General features: G+C 45.4%; 1 protein-coding gene across 1 annotated transcript in view; it reads right to left on the bottom strand.

Moving 5' to 3' along the window:
- Positions 1–16,384, bottom strand: part of mtbp (MDM2 binding protein) — a 142,723-nt gene that overhangs the window by 47,177 nt on the left and 79,162 nt on the right. The gene's annotated exons all lie outside the window — the stretch shown is intronic.

A 16,384-nucleotide genomic window follows, 5' to 3' on the forward strand; every position in this document is an offset into this window, starting at 1 on the left:
TTGCTGCCTGAGTAATGCCCATCTCTCTCGGTAGGGCTGCCGGCCGTCCAAAGTTGCAGGCCCTCTGATTGAGCCTGCAGCCTGAGGAACCTGCCCACCAAACAGCCTCTTAATTAGCTGCCTCCAGGAAGATCTTGCAGGCAGGTGGGACTCATGGACCCCAATGGAAGAATATTTTCAAAGGTGGTAAGATTCCACTTATTATCTGTTTCTTGCTCCACAGGTGCTGTCTGACTGATTGAATGTTTTCCAGCATTTTCTGTTTTTATTGTAGAACACATACTTGACAGTATCCCTGTCGATGTTAACTTGACAAAATCAAAATACTGCGGTTGCTGGAAATCTGAAATAAAAACAGAAAATGCTGGAAATATTCAGCAGGTCTTGTAGCATCTGTGGAGACAGAAATGGAGTTCATGTTTCAGGTCGATGATCTTTCATCAGAAGCAGATTTCCAGCATCTGTTGCTTTTTGATTTTACATAGGTTTGCCTCGCATAATGTTAGGTTGCTCTAATGGTGCTAATTAGAGGAGTATAGCTGTGAATCCCAAAGTGGCTCCGTAGTGAGTGACAGGAGATACAACTTCAAATCAGCCTGAATGGCTCCTTGATGATCTCCAACCTGTGGAGACCATTTAACAGATTAGTAATGCTTTTCCTTTAAAACAAAAGAAACATTAAAGAATTTCGTGGTAATTTTATTATTTCCATAATTTCAAAATCCTTGCCTTCAACTACAAACCTCTCCATAGCCTCATTCCATCTTACCTCTACAACCTTCTCTAAACATTCCCCAGTTTACATCCTCTGCTCTTTTACAACTAGTAATACATTCTAGCTCGGTTGAAAGTGGGACTGCATTTTAACAATTAGACTTGAATTCATCAATGACTTTTTTTTTAGGCAATTACGGTACTTGGAAGCCCTTTTAAAAGAAAATTCTAATAGATTTATTATTTGAAGTGGAGAAAGGGAGGAGAGAAAAACTACAAACTGTCAAGACTTAATTCAGTATCAACTCTAATGAGAACCGTTTTCATTTAAGGCGCTCCTTCTATAGGCATAGAAGGCATATTTCCACGGTACCTATTTGAGAATTTGGCAGCAGCTTATTGTTTAAATTGTGTGTAGCCACTGCCAGCTGACAAGGTCAGTTCACACTCCAATAAGAAAATACTGACATGTAGCAAAACTGTATGATCTGAATAACTCCCAAAAGGTGACTTTTTGCTATTTGACAATTTTTCTCAGATGTATATTTTTCTGCACCACTTTTTAAAAATTCTTTCATGAGATGTGAGCGTTGCTGCAGAGACAGTGTTTGTTGCCCATCCCTAATTGCCCTCAAGAAGTTGGTGCTGAACTCCTGCAGTCCATCTGGTGTAGGTACACCACAATTCTGTGAGGAAGGGAGCTACAGGATTTTGACCCAGTGACAGAGAAGGAACGGCGATATAGTTCCAAGTCAGGATGGTGAGAGACTTGGAGGGGAACTTGCAGGTGGTGGTGTTCCCATGCGTCTGCTGCCCTCGTCCTTCTAGTTGGTAGCGGTCGTGGGTTTAGACTGCGCTGTCAAAGGAGCCTTGATGAGTTGCTGCAGTGCATCTTGTAGGTGGTATACACTGCTGCCACTGTGCATCGCTGGTGGAGGGAATGAATATTTAAGGTAGTGGATGGGGCACCAATCAAGTGGGCTGCTTTGTCCTGGATGGTGTCGAGCTTCTACAGTGTTGGAGCTACACCCATCAGGCAAGTGGAGAGTATTCCATCACGCTCCTGACTCGTGCCTTGTAGATGGTGGACAGGCACTGGGGAGACAGGAGGCGAGTTACTCGCCACAGACCTGCTCTTGTAGCCTCAGTATTTATATGGCTACTCCAGTTCAGTTTCTGGTCAATGGTAACCTCCAAGATGTTGGTGGTGGGGGATTCAGTGATGGTAATGCCGTTGAATGTCAAAGGAAGATGGTTAGATTCTCTCTTATTGGAGATGGTCTTTGCCTGGCACTTGTGTGCCATGAATACTACTTGTGACATATCAGCACAAGCCTGAATATGGTCCAGGTCTTGCTGCATGTGGACACGGACTGCGTCAGTATCTGAGAGTCATGAATGGTACTGAACACGGTGCAATCAGCAGCGAATATCCTCATTTCTTATGACCTTATGATGGAGGGAAGGTCATTGTTGAAATAGTTGAAGATGGTTTGGCCTCGGACACTACCCTGAGGAACTCCTGCAGTGAAAATGTTTGGCTTCCAACAACGACAACCATCTTCCTTTGTTCTAGGTATGACTCCAACCAGTGGCGAGTTTTCTCTCTGATCCACATTGACTTCAATTTTACTAGGGCTCACTGATGCCATACTGGGTCAAATGCTGCCTTGATGTCAAGAGCAGACACTCTCCCCACACCTCTGGAGTTCAGCTCTTTTGTCAATGTTTGGACCTACGCTGCAATGAGATCTGGAGCCCAGTGGCCCTGACAGAACCCAAACTGAGCATCGGTGAACAGGTTGTTGCTGTTTAAGTGCCGCTTGACAGCAATGTCAATGACAGCTTCCATCTTTTCGCTGATGATCGAGAGTAGACTGATAGGGCGGTAATTGGCTGGATTGGGTTTGTCCTTTTTATGGACAGGACATACCTGCTAAAAGGTGAGGAGCAAAAATTTTGGATATTTTAACAAACTGAGAATTCAATGAGAGGTAATAGCAATGAATAATAACTGACAATAATACACAAGTCAGACACAGCATGCGTCAAATGTAAGACAGCACGTTGTACAGTTTCCTACAGATGCTGTTACGTGATCTCTTAGAGTTAGACTGCCAAAGCAGTGCTGCATTTTACTGAACTTAATGTTTTATGTTGCGGTTTCCTGATTGATGTGAAATATATTGAAACTATCAAAACTCATGTCATGTGTTTGAGAGAGCGGCAGAAAGGAGTGAAAGCAGAGCAGGGCATAAAGAGCAACAGAGAGTGGTGGGCAACAGAGAGTGTGAAGCAGGGCTAGCTGCTGCTGCCACCTGTATGTAGGTTCAGAGCCCGCGTTCGGAAAGAAAAATTGAGGTATGACATTACGGGGAAGCAGATAGGTGACTGGCTGGTGAGTATTTCCTATTTATCTTATCTAAACTAGGGAATAAACTGGTGACTCCTACCTTTTTTTAAAATAAGGTTTATAACTACTAGTAAGGTGCATTAAGTATTAGTAGGGAATATTGGTATTAATAATGTTTCCGAGCAATATTAGGTTTAGCTGAAGGGAAATTTAGAAACCCAAAGAGAGGGGTCAGGGCATCGGAGCAAGATAGTGATCTGGGTAACTCCCAACAGAATGGGTCAGGAAGGGACAGAGTGTTTAACAAAAACTGTACATTGGCAAATAAGGTCATTGCAGGGAATAGAGGTAAAAAAATTAACTTGAAGTTCCTTTATCTGAATGCACAAAGCATCTGTAATAAGATAGATGAACTAGTGGCACAAATAGAGGTAAATGATCTAGATCTAATCGCTATTACCGAGACATGGTCACAGGGAGATCAAGATTGGGAAATAAATATTCCAGGGTACACAATATTTCGGACAGACAGACAGAATGGCAAAGGATGAGGGGTAGCACTGATAATAAAGGATGGCATAAGGCCATTAATAAGAAAGGATCTGGTTTCAGAAGATCATGAAATAGAATCAGTTTGGCTGGAATAGGAACAACAGGAGTCAGAAAACACTGGTGGGAGTAACTTACAGGCCCCCCAAACAGTAGTTATATTATCGGACAGAACATTAAATGGGAAATTATTGAAGCATGTAAAAAAGGTAATGTATTAATTTTGGGGGACTTTAATCTGCATATAGACTGGGACAATCAAATTGGCAACAGTGGTCTAGAAGATAAATTTGTATAATGCTTTCATGGCAGTTTTTTGGAGCAATATGTTGTAGAACCAACTAGGGATAAAGCTTTCTTAGATCTCATATTGTGTAATGAAGCAGGGTCAATATACAATGTCATTATAAAAGATCCACTGGGAAATAGTGATCATAATAACATTGAATTTCATGTTAAGTTTGAAAGTGACACATTTCAATTGCAAACAAGAATCTTAAACTTAAACAAAGCCAATTACTGAGGTATGAGGGGACAACTGGCTAATGTTAATTGGATAAATAGACTGGAAGGTATGGCGGTAAATGAACAGTGGGAAACATTTAAAAAAACAATTCAAAGGGTTCAACAAAAGTACATTCCATTCAAAAGACCCATCCGTGGTTCACTCAGGAAGTTAAGGAGAGTATTAGACTAAAAGAAGAGGCTTACAATGTTGCAAAAAATAGTAGCAAGTCTGAGGATTGGGAGTGTTTGAGAAACCAGCTAAAGGTCACGAAAAAGTTGATAAAAAGGGAAAAAATAGAATGAGAGTAAACTAGCCAGCAATATAAAAACAGCTTATAAAAGCTTTTTTCAGTACATAAAAAGAGAGTAGCTAAAGTAGACGTTGGTCCCTTAGAGGCAAAGACAGGAGAAATTATCATGGGGAATGAGGAAATGGCAAAGGCATTGAACATATATTGTGTCTGTCTCCACAGTAGAAGACACATGTTTCATACCAGAAATAAGCAGTAATCTAGGGGCTAAAAAGAGTGAGGAAATTAACGATATGGATACCAGCCGAGCAAAAGTATTGGAGAAACTTTAAGGACTAAAATCTGACAAGTCCCCAGGACCAGATGGCCTACATCTTAGGATTCTAAAAGAGATAGCTGCAGAGATAGTGGATGCGTTGGCTATGATTTTCCAGAATTCCTTAGATTCAGGAATGGTCTGTTCAGCTTGGAAGTTGGCAAACATTACGCCGCTTTTCAAGAAACGAGGTAGAGAGAAAACAGGGAACTACAGGCCAGGTAGCCCAACATCAGTCATCGGGAAGATGCTGGAAACTATTATTAAGGAAGTCTTAACATTGCACTTGGAAAAGCAATGCCTGTTTAGAACAAGTCAGCATGGTTTTACTAAAGGGAGATCCTGTTTGACAAATTTATTAGAGTTCTTTTGAGGATGTAACTGGTAGGGTAGATAAAGGGAACCAGTAGATGTAGTATACCTGGATTTTCAAAAGGCATTCGATAAGGTACCACATAAAATATTAATAGGCAAGATAAGGGCTCATGGTGTTGGAGGTAATATGTTAGCGTGGATAGAGGATTGGTTAACACATAGGAAGCTGAGAGTGAGCATAAATGGGGCATTTTCAAGTTGGCGGATAGAAAATAGTGGGGTGCGACAAGAATCAGTGCTGGGGCCTCAGCTATTTAGACTCTATATTAATGACTTGGATGAAGAGACAGAGAGTAATGTATCTAGGTTTGCTGATAATACAAAATTCAGTGGAAACGCAAGCTGCGGGGAGGATGTACAGAGACTGCAAAAAGATATAGACAGGTTAAGTGACTGGGCAACAAGATGGCAAATGGAGTATAATGTAGGGAAGTGTCAAGTTGTTCACTTTGGTCGGAAAAATAAAAAAAGCAGAATATTTTTTAAAAGATGTAAAGCTGATAAGTGTTGATGTTCAGAGAGACTTGGGGGTTCTCGTACAAGGAACGCACAAAGGTAACATACAGGTGCAGCAGGCTATGAGGAAGGCAAATGGCATGTTGGCCTTTATTGCAAGGGGATTGGAATACAAGAATAAAGAAGTCGTATTACAATTGTACAGGGCTTTGGTGAGACCTCACTTGGAATACTGTATGCAGTTTTGGTCTCCACATTCAAGAAATACTTGCACTGGAGGCAGTGCAGTGAAGATTTGCTAGATTGGTCCCTGGGATGAGGGGTTGTCCTATGATGAGAGGCTGAGTAAATTGGTCCTCTATTCTCTGGCATTTAGAAGAATGAGAGGTGATCTAATTGAGACATCAAAGATTCTGAAAGGACTTGAAAGAGTAGAAGCTGAGAAATTGTTCCCACTGCTCAGGGAATCTAGAACACGGGGACACAGTCTCAGGATAAGGGGTCAATCATTCAGGACTGAGATGAGAAGAAATTACTTCACTCAAAGGGTTGTGAATCTTTGGAATTCTCTACCCCATGGGGTTGTGGATGCTCCATCATTCAATACATTTAAGGCTGGGATAGATAGATTTTTGGTCTCACAGGGAATCAAGGAATATGGGGAACGGGCGGGAAAGTGGAATTGAAGCCCAAGATCAGCCATGATCGTACTGGATGGCGGAGCAGGCCCGATGGGCCATATGGTCTACTTCTGCTCCTGTTTCTTGTGTACTAGTAAGGTTTATCAGCACTGGTAAAGGTTTATGAGTAGTAGAAAGTTATTAACTTACAGATAGAGGAATGGCAGGGCTGCTCCAACCTCTAGAGTGCACATCCTGTCTTATGTGGGAACTCCAGGACACTTCAGAACTTGAGCAACAGCTGGCGCCACTGCGGAGCATCCACGAGGTTGAGAGGTTCGTGGAGAACACGTTTATAGATATGGCCACCCTGCAGTTTAAGAATATGCAGGGAGAGGGGGAATGGGTGACCGCCAGACAGTCAAGAAGAAACAGACAGGTACTGCAGGAGACCCCGAGTGCGTCTCATTCTCCAACCAGTATTCAGTTCTGAAAATGGAGAAAAGTGATGGTTCATCTGGAGAGTGCAGCCAGAGCCAAGACCATGGCACCACAGCTGGCTCAGCTGCACAGGGGGGCACAAAGAATACTGGAAGAGCGATAGTGACAGGAGATTCGATAGTCAGGGGAACAGACAGATGTTTCTGTGGCCACAGACATGAATCCAGGATGGTGCATTGCCTCCCTGGTGCCAGGTTCAAGGATGTCACTGAACGGCTGCAGAGCACCCTGAGAAGGGAGGGTGAACAGCCAGCAGTTGTGGTCCACATTGGTACCAATGACATAGGTAGGAAGAGGGATGTGGTCCGGCAGAAAGAGCTTAGTGACCCAAAAAATTAGCAAGCAGGACCTCAAAAATAGTAATCTCTGGATTACTCCCACTACCACACACAAGTGAGTATAGAAGGAAAGGAAAGTGCAGATAAATGCATGGCTGGAAAGATGGTGCAGGAGGGAGGGCTTTAGATTCCTGGGACACCTGGACCAGTTCTGGAGAAGGTGGGACCTGTACAGGCCAGATGGGTTGCACCTGAACAGAGCTGGAACAAATTTCATTGCGAGACACTTTGCAAGTTCTATTGGGGAGAGTTTAAATTAATTTAGCAGGGGCGTGGGAACCAGTAGGAAATATCAGAGGAATACCAAGGTGCACGGAATACTGGGAGAGATAGATAGCACTAGAGTAAGGAATAGTAAGTTATTACCTGGGGTTAGAGGAAGGGAGAAAGTAATAAAGTCTAAATTAGGGCTCATGTGCATGTATGTGAATGCATGGAGTGTGGTTAATAAGATTGGTGAGTACAGGCACAGAAGGACAGGTGGAAATATGATGTTGTGGCTATAAATGTGACCTGGCTCAAAGAAGGGCAGGACTGGGTGTTAAATAGTCCCAATTACAAGGTGTTCAGAAAAGATAGAAAGGGAAGAAAAGGGAGGAGTGGCAGTATTGATTAAGGAGAGCATTACAGTGCTGGAGAGAGAGGGGATTTCCCAGAGGGTTCAAGGACAGAATCTATTTGCCTAGAGCTAAGGAACAAAAAAGGTGCAATTGCATAGCTCAGTGTGCTCTATCCTTTTGGGCCTCCTTATCTCGAGAGACAATGGATACGCGCCTGGAGGTGGTCAGTGGTTTGTGAAGCAGCGCCTGGAGTGGCTATAAAGGCCAATTCTGGAGTGACAGGCTCTTCCACAGGTGCTGCAGAGAAATTTGTTTGTTGGGGCTGTTGCACAGTAGGCTCTCCCCTTGCGCCTCTGTCTTTTTTCCTGCCAACTACTAAGTCTCTTCGACTCGCCACAATTTAGCCCTGTCTTTATGGCTGCCCGCCAGCTCTGGCGAATGCTGGCAACTGACTCCCACGACTTGTGATCAATGTCACACGATTTCATGTCGCGTTTGCAGACGTCTTTATAACGGAGACATGGACGGCCGGTGGGTCTGATACCAGTGGCGAGCTCGCTGTACAATGTGTCTTTGGGGATCCTGCCATCTTCCATGCGGCTCACATGGCCAAGCCATCTCAAGCGCCGCTGACTCAGTAGTGTGTATAAGCTGGGGGTGTTGGCCGCTTCAAGGACTTCTGTGTTGGAGATATAGTCCTGCCACCTGATGCCAAGTATTCTCCGAAGGCAGCGAAGATGGAATGAATTGAGACGTCGCTCTTGGCTGGCATACGTTGTCCAGGCCTCGCTGCCGTAGAGCAAGGTACTGAGGACACAGGCCTGATACACTCGGACTTTTGTGTTCCGTGTCAGTGCGCCATTTTCCCACACTCTCTTGGCCAGTCTGGACATAGCAGTGGAAGCCTTACCCATGCGCTTGTTGATTTCTGCATCTAGAGACAGGTTACTGGTGATAGTTGAGCCTAGGTAGGTGAACTCTTGAACCACTTCCAGAGCGTGGTCGCCAATATTGATGGATGGAGCATTTCTGACATCCTGCCCCATGATGTTCGTTTTCTTGAGGCTGATGGTTAGGCCAAATTCATTGCAGGCAGACGCAAACCTGTCGATGAGACTCTGCAGGCATTCTTCAGTGTGAGATGTTAAAGCAGCATCGTCAGCAAAGAGGAGTTCTCTGATGAGGACTTTCCGTACTTTGGACTTCGCTCTTAGACGGGCAAGGTTGAACAACCTGCCCCCTGATCTTGTGTGGAGGAAAATTCCTTCTTCAGAGGATTTGAACGCATGTGAAAGCAGCAGGGAGAAGAAAATCCCAAAAAGTGTGGGTGCGAGAACACAGCCCTGTTTCACACCACTCAGGATAGGAAAGGGCTCTGATGAGGAGCCACCATGTTGAATTGTGCCTTTCATATTGTCATGGAATGAGGTGATGATACTTAGTAGCTTTGGTGGACATCCGATCTTTTCTAGTAGTCTGAAGAGACCACGTCTGCTGACGAGGTCAAAGGCTTTGGTGAGATCAATGAAAGCAATGTAGAGGGGCATCTGTTGTTCACGGCATTTCTCCTGTATCTGACGAAGGGAGAACAGCATGTCAATAGTCGATCTCTCTGCACGAAAGCCACACTGTGCCTCAGGGTAGACGCGCTCGGCCAGCTTCTGGAGCCTGTTCAGAGCGACTCGAGCAAAGACTTTCCCCACTATGCTGAGCAGGGAGATTCCACGGTAGTTGTTGCAGTCACCGCGGTCACCTTTGTTTTTATAGAGGGTGATGATGTTGGCATCGCGCATGTCCTGGGGTACTGCTCCCTCGTCCCAGCACAGGCATAGCAGTTCATGTAGTGCTGAGAGTATAGCAGGCTTGGCACTCTTGATTATTTCAGGGGTAATGCTGTCCTTCCCAGGGGCTTTTCCGCTGGCTAGGGAATCAATGGCATCACTGAGTTCCGATTTGGTTGGCTGTATGTCCAGCTCATCCATGACTGGTAGAGGCTGGGCTGCATTGAGGGCAGTCTCAGTGACAGCATTCTCCCTGGAGTACAGTTCTAGGTAGTGCTCAACCCAGCGGTCCATCTGTTTGCGTTGGTCAGTGATTATGTCCCCCGATTTAGATTTGAGGGGGGTGATCTTCTTGATGGTTGGCCCAAGAGCTCTCTTCATGCCATCATACATTCCTCTGATGTTTCCGGTGTCTGAGGCCAGCTGAATATGACTGCATAGGTGTTGCCAGTAGTCGTTTGCGCAACGCCTAGCCGTTCTTTGTGCAGTACTTCTGGCTGCTTTAAGTGCTGCGGATGTTAAATCGCTGGGGGCTTTCTTGTAGTTCAAAAGTGCAATGCGCTTAGCGGCTATGACAGGTTCCAGCTCTTCATTATGAGATTGAAACCAGTCTGCATTTCTCTTCGCACTTTTGCCGTAGGTGGTCAAAGCTGACTCATAGATGGCGTCTCTGATGTGGGCCCACTTGGTCTCAGCATCCCCTGTGGGAGTGTTTTGAAGGGCTGTTACAAGTGAATTTAGAAATTTTTGTAACAGCTGTGGGTGAGAAATTCTGCTCGTGTTGATGCGCGGGTGGCCCTTCTGCTTGGAATGATGCAACTTCTTTGGTCTGAGTCTAACCTTGCTGCACACCAGGGAGTGGTCGGTGTCGCAGTCCGCACTGTGGAAGCTGCGTGTGATTTGAACACTGTTTAAGGCGGCTCGCCTTGTGACAATGAGGTCTAGCTGGTGCCAACGACGTGATCTTGGGTGCCTCCATGAAACCTGGTGACAGGGTTTAGTGTGAAAGAACGAGTTGGTGATGCAGAGGTTATGATAGGTACACAACTCAAGCAGTCTCTGCCCGTTCTCATTCATCCTTCCAACGCCATAGCGCCCAAGGCAGGAGGGCCATGAGTCATGGTCGGCCCCAACCCTGGCATTAAAGTCCCCCAGCAGGAATAGGTGTTCGGTGTTGGGGATGCTGCTAATGATGTTATGGAGTTGTTCATAGAACTGGTCTTTAGCTTCAGGTGCGGAACAGAGTGTTGGAGCATAGATGCTGAGTAGGTGTACTGGACCAGAGGTGGTGAGCAGTCGGATGGACAGTATGCGTTCCGAGCCATTTGAGGGAGGCTCTATCATGCTGAGCAAGGAGTTTCTGATGGCGAAGCCCACTCCATGCTGTCTTGGTTCTTCAGGATCCCTGCCCTGCCAGAAGAAGGTGTAGTCTTGCTCTGCTAGAGAGCCACTCGCGGGGAGGCGAGTCTCCTGAAGTGCTGCAATGTCCACATTGAGTCTACTGAGCTCGTTGTTAATGATGGCGGTCTTCCGAGAATCGTTGATTTGTGTAAGGTCTTCCGACAGGCCAGGACACATAGTTCTGACGTTCCAGCTTGCAAAGCGAAGGGCTGGTACCTTCTTTCCTTTTTTCATGTTGTTTGGTGCGGTGTATCAGTCCACCTTTCGGGCAATGACCCTGAGCTCCAAGCACCCATTGAAGCAGGCAGACTGTGGCGGGACAGAACTTTATTGACCGGGGGCTGCCCGGTTTGAGGCGGGCGGTAGCTGTCCAGTGAGGTGCAATGACCTCTCCCACCGACAAAGGCAACCCGTGGCGCCCAGTTTCTACGCCAATTTATCTGGACTTATAACCCGTAACTGCTGCCTTCCGTGTTGTTTCAGTCGCTGTGAGGCAACTATGGAGTGACCTCTCCATGGCGCATGCCTGGGCAAATTTATGGAGGTTGAGAGTTGCCCAGTCGTCAAAACCCCCCTCTCGGCCTTTCTGGTGGGGTCCAAAGGAGTGCAGGACACGACGTTTGGCACCAGTATGGCTGCAGGAACTGCCGGAAACATGCCAAAGGTGACACATGACCGCCTACGGGGTTCCGCTCCGGATTTTCTGTTAGGGTTTACTCCCTTAGCCTTGGTCTCTCCCGAGACGCCCACAAGGCAGTGGGGTTGTTGGGGCCCCTACACAGGTGTAGGATGGTGCCGGTGGGAGGAGGGGATGCAAGGGGGAGGGGTAGAGGGAGGGGGTGGGGGGGGGTGCAGGGGAAGGGGGTGCGGGGTGAAGATGGTGCGAGGGGGGGGCGGGCTGGGACGGGGTTGTGAGGGGGTGAGCTGAGAGGGTGGAGCAGGGAAGGGGACGGGGGGTGGGGGGGGGGTGGAAGGGGGGGGAGGGGGGGTGGAATCTGGTGCAGGTAAATAAGCCATTTCCTCAGTGCCCACCATCGACGTCCGGAAAGCTCATCCACGTCCTTCGGGAGGTGAAGCATCATTTGGCAGACTTAGAGGTGATTACATTTGCTAAGGGTTTTTTGCAGTGGTTTAAATAAAGGCATGCAGCATTGCCGACAGTGCGCTGCAGATGCTCTCCGAGCCATCTCCCGCGGGCGCTTTGAAGTTGCGGCCGGGGGGGCCGTTCGTGGATGTTTTGGGTGTTCGGGGCACCTTTTCACAGGACTTCTCTCGGGTCCCGCAGCTCCTTCTTCACCTCAATGGACTTACCGCATGCCGTGGCTGCAGACACTCTGGACTGTGAAGACAGCAGGATCGGAGATTAAAGTATCGGCAGCTGTGCTCGTCAGTTTCATCCGGATCAATTTCATTGAGAAAACAAAGAGCAGGTGTGGCTGGGGGAGGGCAGTGGGCCTAAACACTAAACTAACTGTTAACTTTTAGATAGGGCTAAAATGAACTGATTTAAAGAGCCAGGGGAATTTAAACAGTTTAAGAGGGCAGATTGGGGGAGAAAACGTTAGGGATGGGAGCAGATGGCCATGGATAGAGTTGAACAGCAAGGGAGCTTCCTAGGGAGCTTCCAGCCCAGGAGCCATCTTGAAAGCAATGAAAGTGTGCTCTTGAAAGTGTGCTCTATAGGCCACCAACAAGTGGAAAGGATGAAGAACGAATTTGCAAGGAAATTACAGAGAGAAGCAATAATTAGAGTAGTTATAATGCGGGACTCCAATTATCCAAATATAGACAGGAATAGTAGTAGTGTAAAGGGCAGAGAGGGGCAAGAGTTCCTAGAGTGCTTTCAGAAAAATTTTCTACAGGAGTAGGTTTCCAGTCCAATGAGAGGGGATGCACTGCTGGACCTGGTTCTTGGGAATGAGGTGGGCCAAGCAGATCAAATATCAGTAGAAGAACATTTAGGGGGCAATGATCATTGTATCATAAGGTTTAGGTTGGTTATGGAAAAGGACAAAGAACAATCTAGAATAAAAATTATTAACTGGGGTAACGCCAACTTCAATGGGGCAAGAGTGGATCTGGGCGGAATAAATTGACAAAGGTTGAAGGATAAAACAGTAGCTGAACAATGGGCAACCTTCAAGGAAGAGATATTTCGGGCACAGCCAAGGTATATTCCCTTGAAGGGGAAAGGTCAGGCAAATAAATCCAGAGCTCCCTGGATGACAAAAGAGATAGAGATGAAGAAAAAAAAAGTATGCGTATGACAGATGGCAGGTAGATAATACAGTGGAGAGCTAAGCTGAATATAGAAGGTTCAGAGGGGAAGTGAAAAGGCAAATAAGAGAAGCAAAGAGAGAGCATGAAAAGAGACTGGCAGTTAACATAAAAGGGAATCCCAAAGTCTTCTATAGGCATATAGGTGGCAAAAGGGTGGTAAAAAGTGGAGTAGGGCCGATTAGGGACCAAAGGGCAATTTATGCATGGAGGCAGGGATAATAGCTGAGGTATTAAATGAATACTTTGCATCTGTCTTTACCAAGGAAAAAGATGCTACCCAGGCCACAGTGAAACAGGAGGTATTAGACAGGTTGTCTATACTTGATAAAGCACCAGGACCAGATGAGATGCATCCAAGGAGACTGAGGGAAGTGAGAGTGGAAATTGCAGAGGCCAAGATTTTCCAGTCTTCCTTAGTCTCAGGGGTAGTGCCAGAAGACTGAAGAATTGCAAATGTTACACCCTTGTTCAAGAAAGGATGTAAAGATTAGCCCAGCAACTACAGGCCATCAGTTTAACTTTCGGTGGTGGGGAAACTTCGAGAAACAATAATTTGGGATCAAATTAATAGTCAAATGGACAAATGTGGATTGATTAAGAAAAGCCAGCACGGATTCGTTAAGGGAAAATCCTGTTTAACTAACTTGCTGGAGTTTTTTGAGAACGTAACAGAGACGGCTGATGAGAGCAATGCTGTTGATGTGGTGTACATGGACTTCCTAAAGGCATTTGATACAGTACCTCACAACTTGCGAGCGAAGTTATAGCTCATAGAATAAAAGGGACAGTGGCAACATGGATATGAGATTGGCTGAGGGACAGGAAACAGAGAGAGTAGTGGTTAATGGACGTTGTTCGAGCTGGAGGAAGGTGGAGTTCCCCAGGGGTCAGTGTTGGGACCCTTGCTCTTCCTGATATATATTAATGACCTAGACCTTAGGTGCACAGGGCACAAGTTCAAGATTTGTTGATGATATGAAACTTGGAACAATTACGAACTGCGAGGAGGATATGTAGAACTTCAATTGGACATAGACAAGTTGGTGAAATAGGCAGACAAGTGGCAAATGAAGTTCAATGTGGAGAAATGTGCAGTCGTTCATTTTGGTCGCAAGAACATGGAGAGACAATATAACAAAGGGTACAACTCTAAAGGGGGTGCAAGAGCCGAGGGATCTGGGGGTATACATGCTTAAGTCATTGGCAGGACAGGTTGAGAGGGCAGTTAATAAAGCATACAATATCCTAGGCTTCATTAATAGGGGCACAGAGTACAAGAGCAAAGAGGTTATGTTGAACTTGTATAAGACACCAGTTTGGCCTCAGCTGGAGTACTGCGTCCAGTTCTGGGCGCCACGCATTAGGAAAGATGTGAAGGCATTGGACACAGCACAGAAAAAATTCAAGAGAATGGTTCCAGGATGAGGAACTTCAGCTATGAAGGCAGATTAGAGAAGTTGGTACTGTTTTCCTTGGAGAAAAGAAGGCAGAGAGGAGATTTGATAGAGATATTCAAAATCATGAGGGATCTGGACAGAGTGGATAGGAAAATATTGTTCCCACTCATGAAAGGATCGAGAATGAGAGGGCACAGACTTAAAGTGACTGGCAAAAGAAGCAAAAGCGACACGAGGAAAGAGTTCTTCACGCAGCGAGTAGTCATCAGGATCTGGAATGCGCTACCAGACATCGTGGTGGAGTCAGGTTCAATCGAGGTATTCAAAAGGGAATTAGACTGTTGATTGAAAAGAACGAACGTGCAGGGTTAGAATATCCAGGATTATGGGGAGAAGGTGGGGAGCAACATTAGGTGAATTGCTCATTCGGAGTGCCGGAGCAGACACAATGGCCCTCCTTCTGAAATGCAACAATTCTGTGATATAATTCTGTCATGTAACTTCCTTCAGTGACCAGTCTGCCTTCTCTGAAAAGGATAACTTGGTTTTAATCATAACAGTTTTCCCTGATGTCTTTCACACTTCTGATTCTCTCTTTTTCCCTTTCATTGCCAATTTACAGTTTTGCTGTGCCACAACTGTTATTTATACGCAATCCAATAAGCTCTTCTAATTTTTTTAATTACAGTTTTTAAAACACCTTTGCTTTCTCTTTCCACTTGTCTGGCCTTGTCTTGACAATCACTCTAGCCATATTTGAGCTTTTCACTTAAATGTCCCCTTAAAAATAACAGTCCCATTCTATCAGTGAACACCGAGGCCCAGGAGAGGAACAGCACAAAAGGAGGGGCCTGGGAGAGCAGCAGCACAGTGATCGCCCACAGAGTCTGAACTGGACAAAAAAAAAAATCACGAGCAGGGCAAAAGGTCACATGGAGGTAAGTATACTGGTAAGCTTTTAATTTAAATCAACTATAAAGAAAGACTAGTTCAATTAATTTGTATAATTAATAAAATTAATTGTAGAATATGGTACAAGTAGGTTGAATGCTTATTCAAAAAGGAATCTTTGGACTTTTCCATTTGTATTGTAAATGGAATATGGAATAAAAAACATGTGATTTCTTTAGACTAACTGCAAAATATGTCTAGCCATTTTGATAATTTATCATATAATTAAAAGCAGGGTTCAATTAATTCATCAGATTTAAGGGATAAATAGCATGAGATAGTATTACTAAAAGGGTTCTCAATTTTTTAGTAAATTAAAATCTGAGGTATTTAGACAAACAGAGTTAAGTAAAAACATTGCAGTTAACCCCCTATAAACTAAAGGGACACCAGCACAAGGGAAGCAGCTGATTGTTGAGTAGCTGGTGAGCTTTTATTTATTTAAGTCTTGCATTTATTTCTACTAAGGCAGTTAATAGAGGCATGGCAGGGCATCTCAGACCCATGGTGTGCACATCCTCCTCATGTGGAAACTCCAGGACTCTTCGCATGTCCAGAACAACTACATATGCAGGAAGCATTGCCAACCAGGGCAGCTCGAGCTCTGGGTTTCAGAGCTTGAGCAGCAGCTGACATCAGTGTGGCGCATCTGCAAGGCCGAGAGTTTTGTAGCTAGCACGTTTCTGGATGTGGTCACCGCGCAGCATAAGGTGGTGCAGAAAGCGAGGGAATGGGTAACCAACCGACAGTTGAGGACGACCAGGCTGGTAGTGCAGGAGTTCCCCAACTGCATCTCACTCTCCAACTGGTTTTCAGTTCTGAATGGGCAGGTTGTCTTAGGAGGCAAGGTTGGACAGGCTAGGCTTGTATCTGCTGAAGTTAAGGCGATAAGAGGCGACTTAATTGAAACATATGATCCTGAGGGATCTTGACAGGGTGGATGTGGATAGGATGTTTCCTATTGTGGGAGAATCTAAAACTAGAAGTCATTGTTTAAAAATAAGGGGTCGCCCATTTAAGACAGAGATGAGAAG

This window comes from Heterodontus francisci, chromosome 5 (genome assembly GCF_036365525.1).
Source record: "Heterodontus francisci isolate sHetFra1 chromosome 5, sHetFra1.hap1, whole genome shotgun sequence".
Classification (NCBI taxonomy): domain Eukaryota; kingdom Metazoa; phylum Chordata; class Chondrichthyes; order Heterodontiformes; family Heterodontidae; genus Heterodontus; species Heterodontus francisci.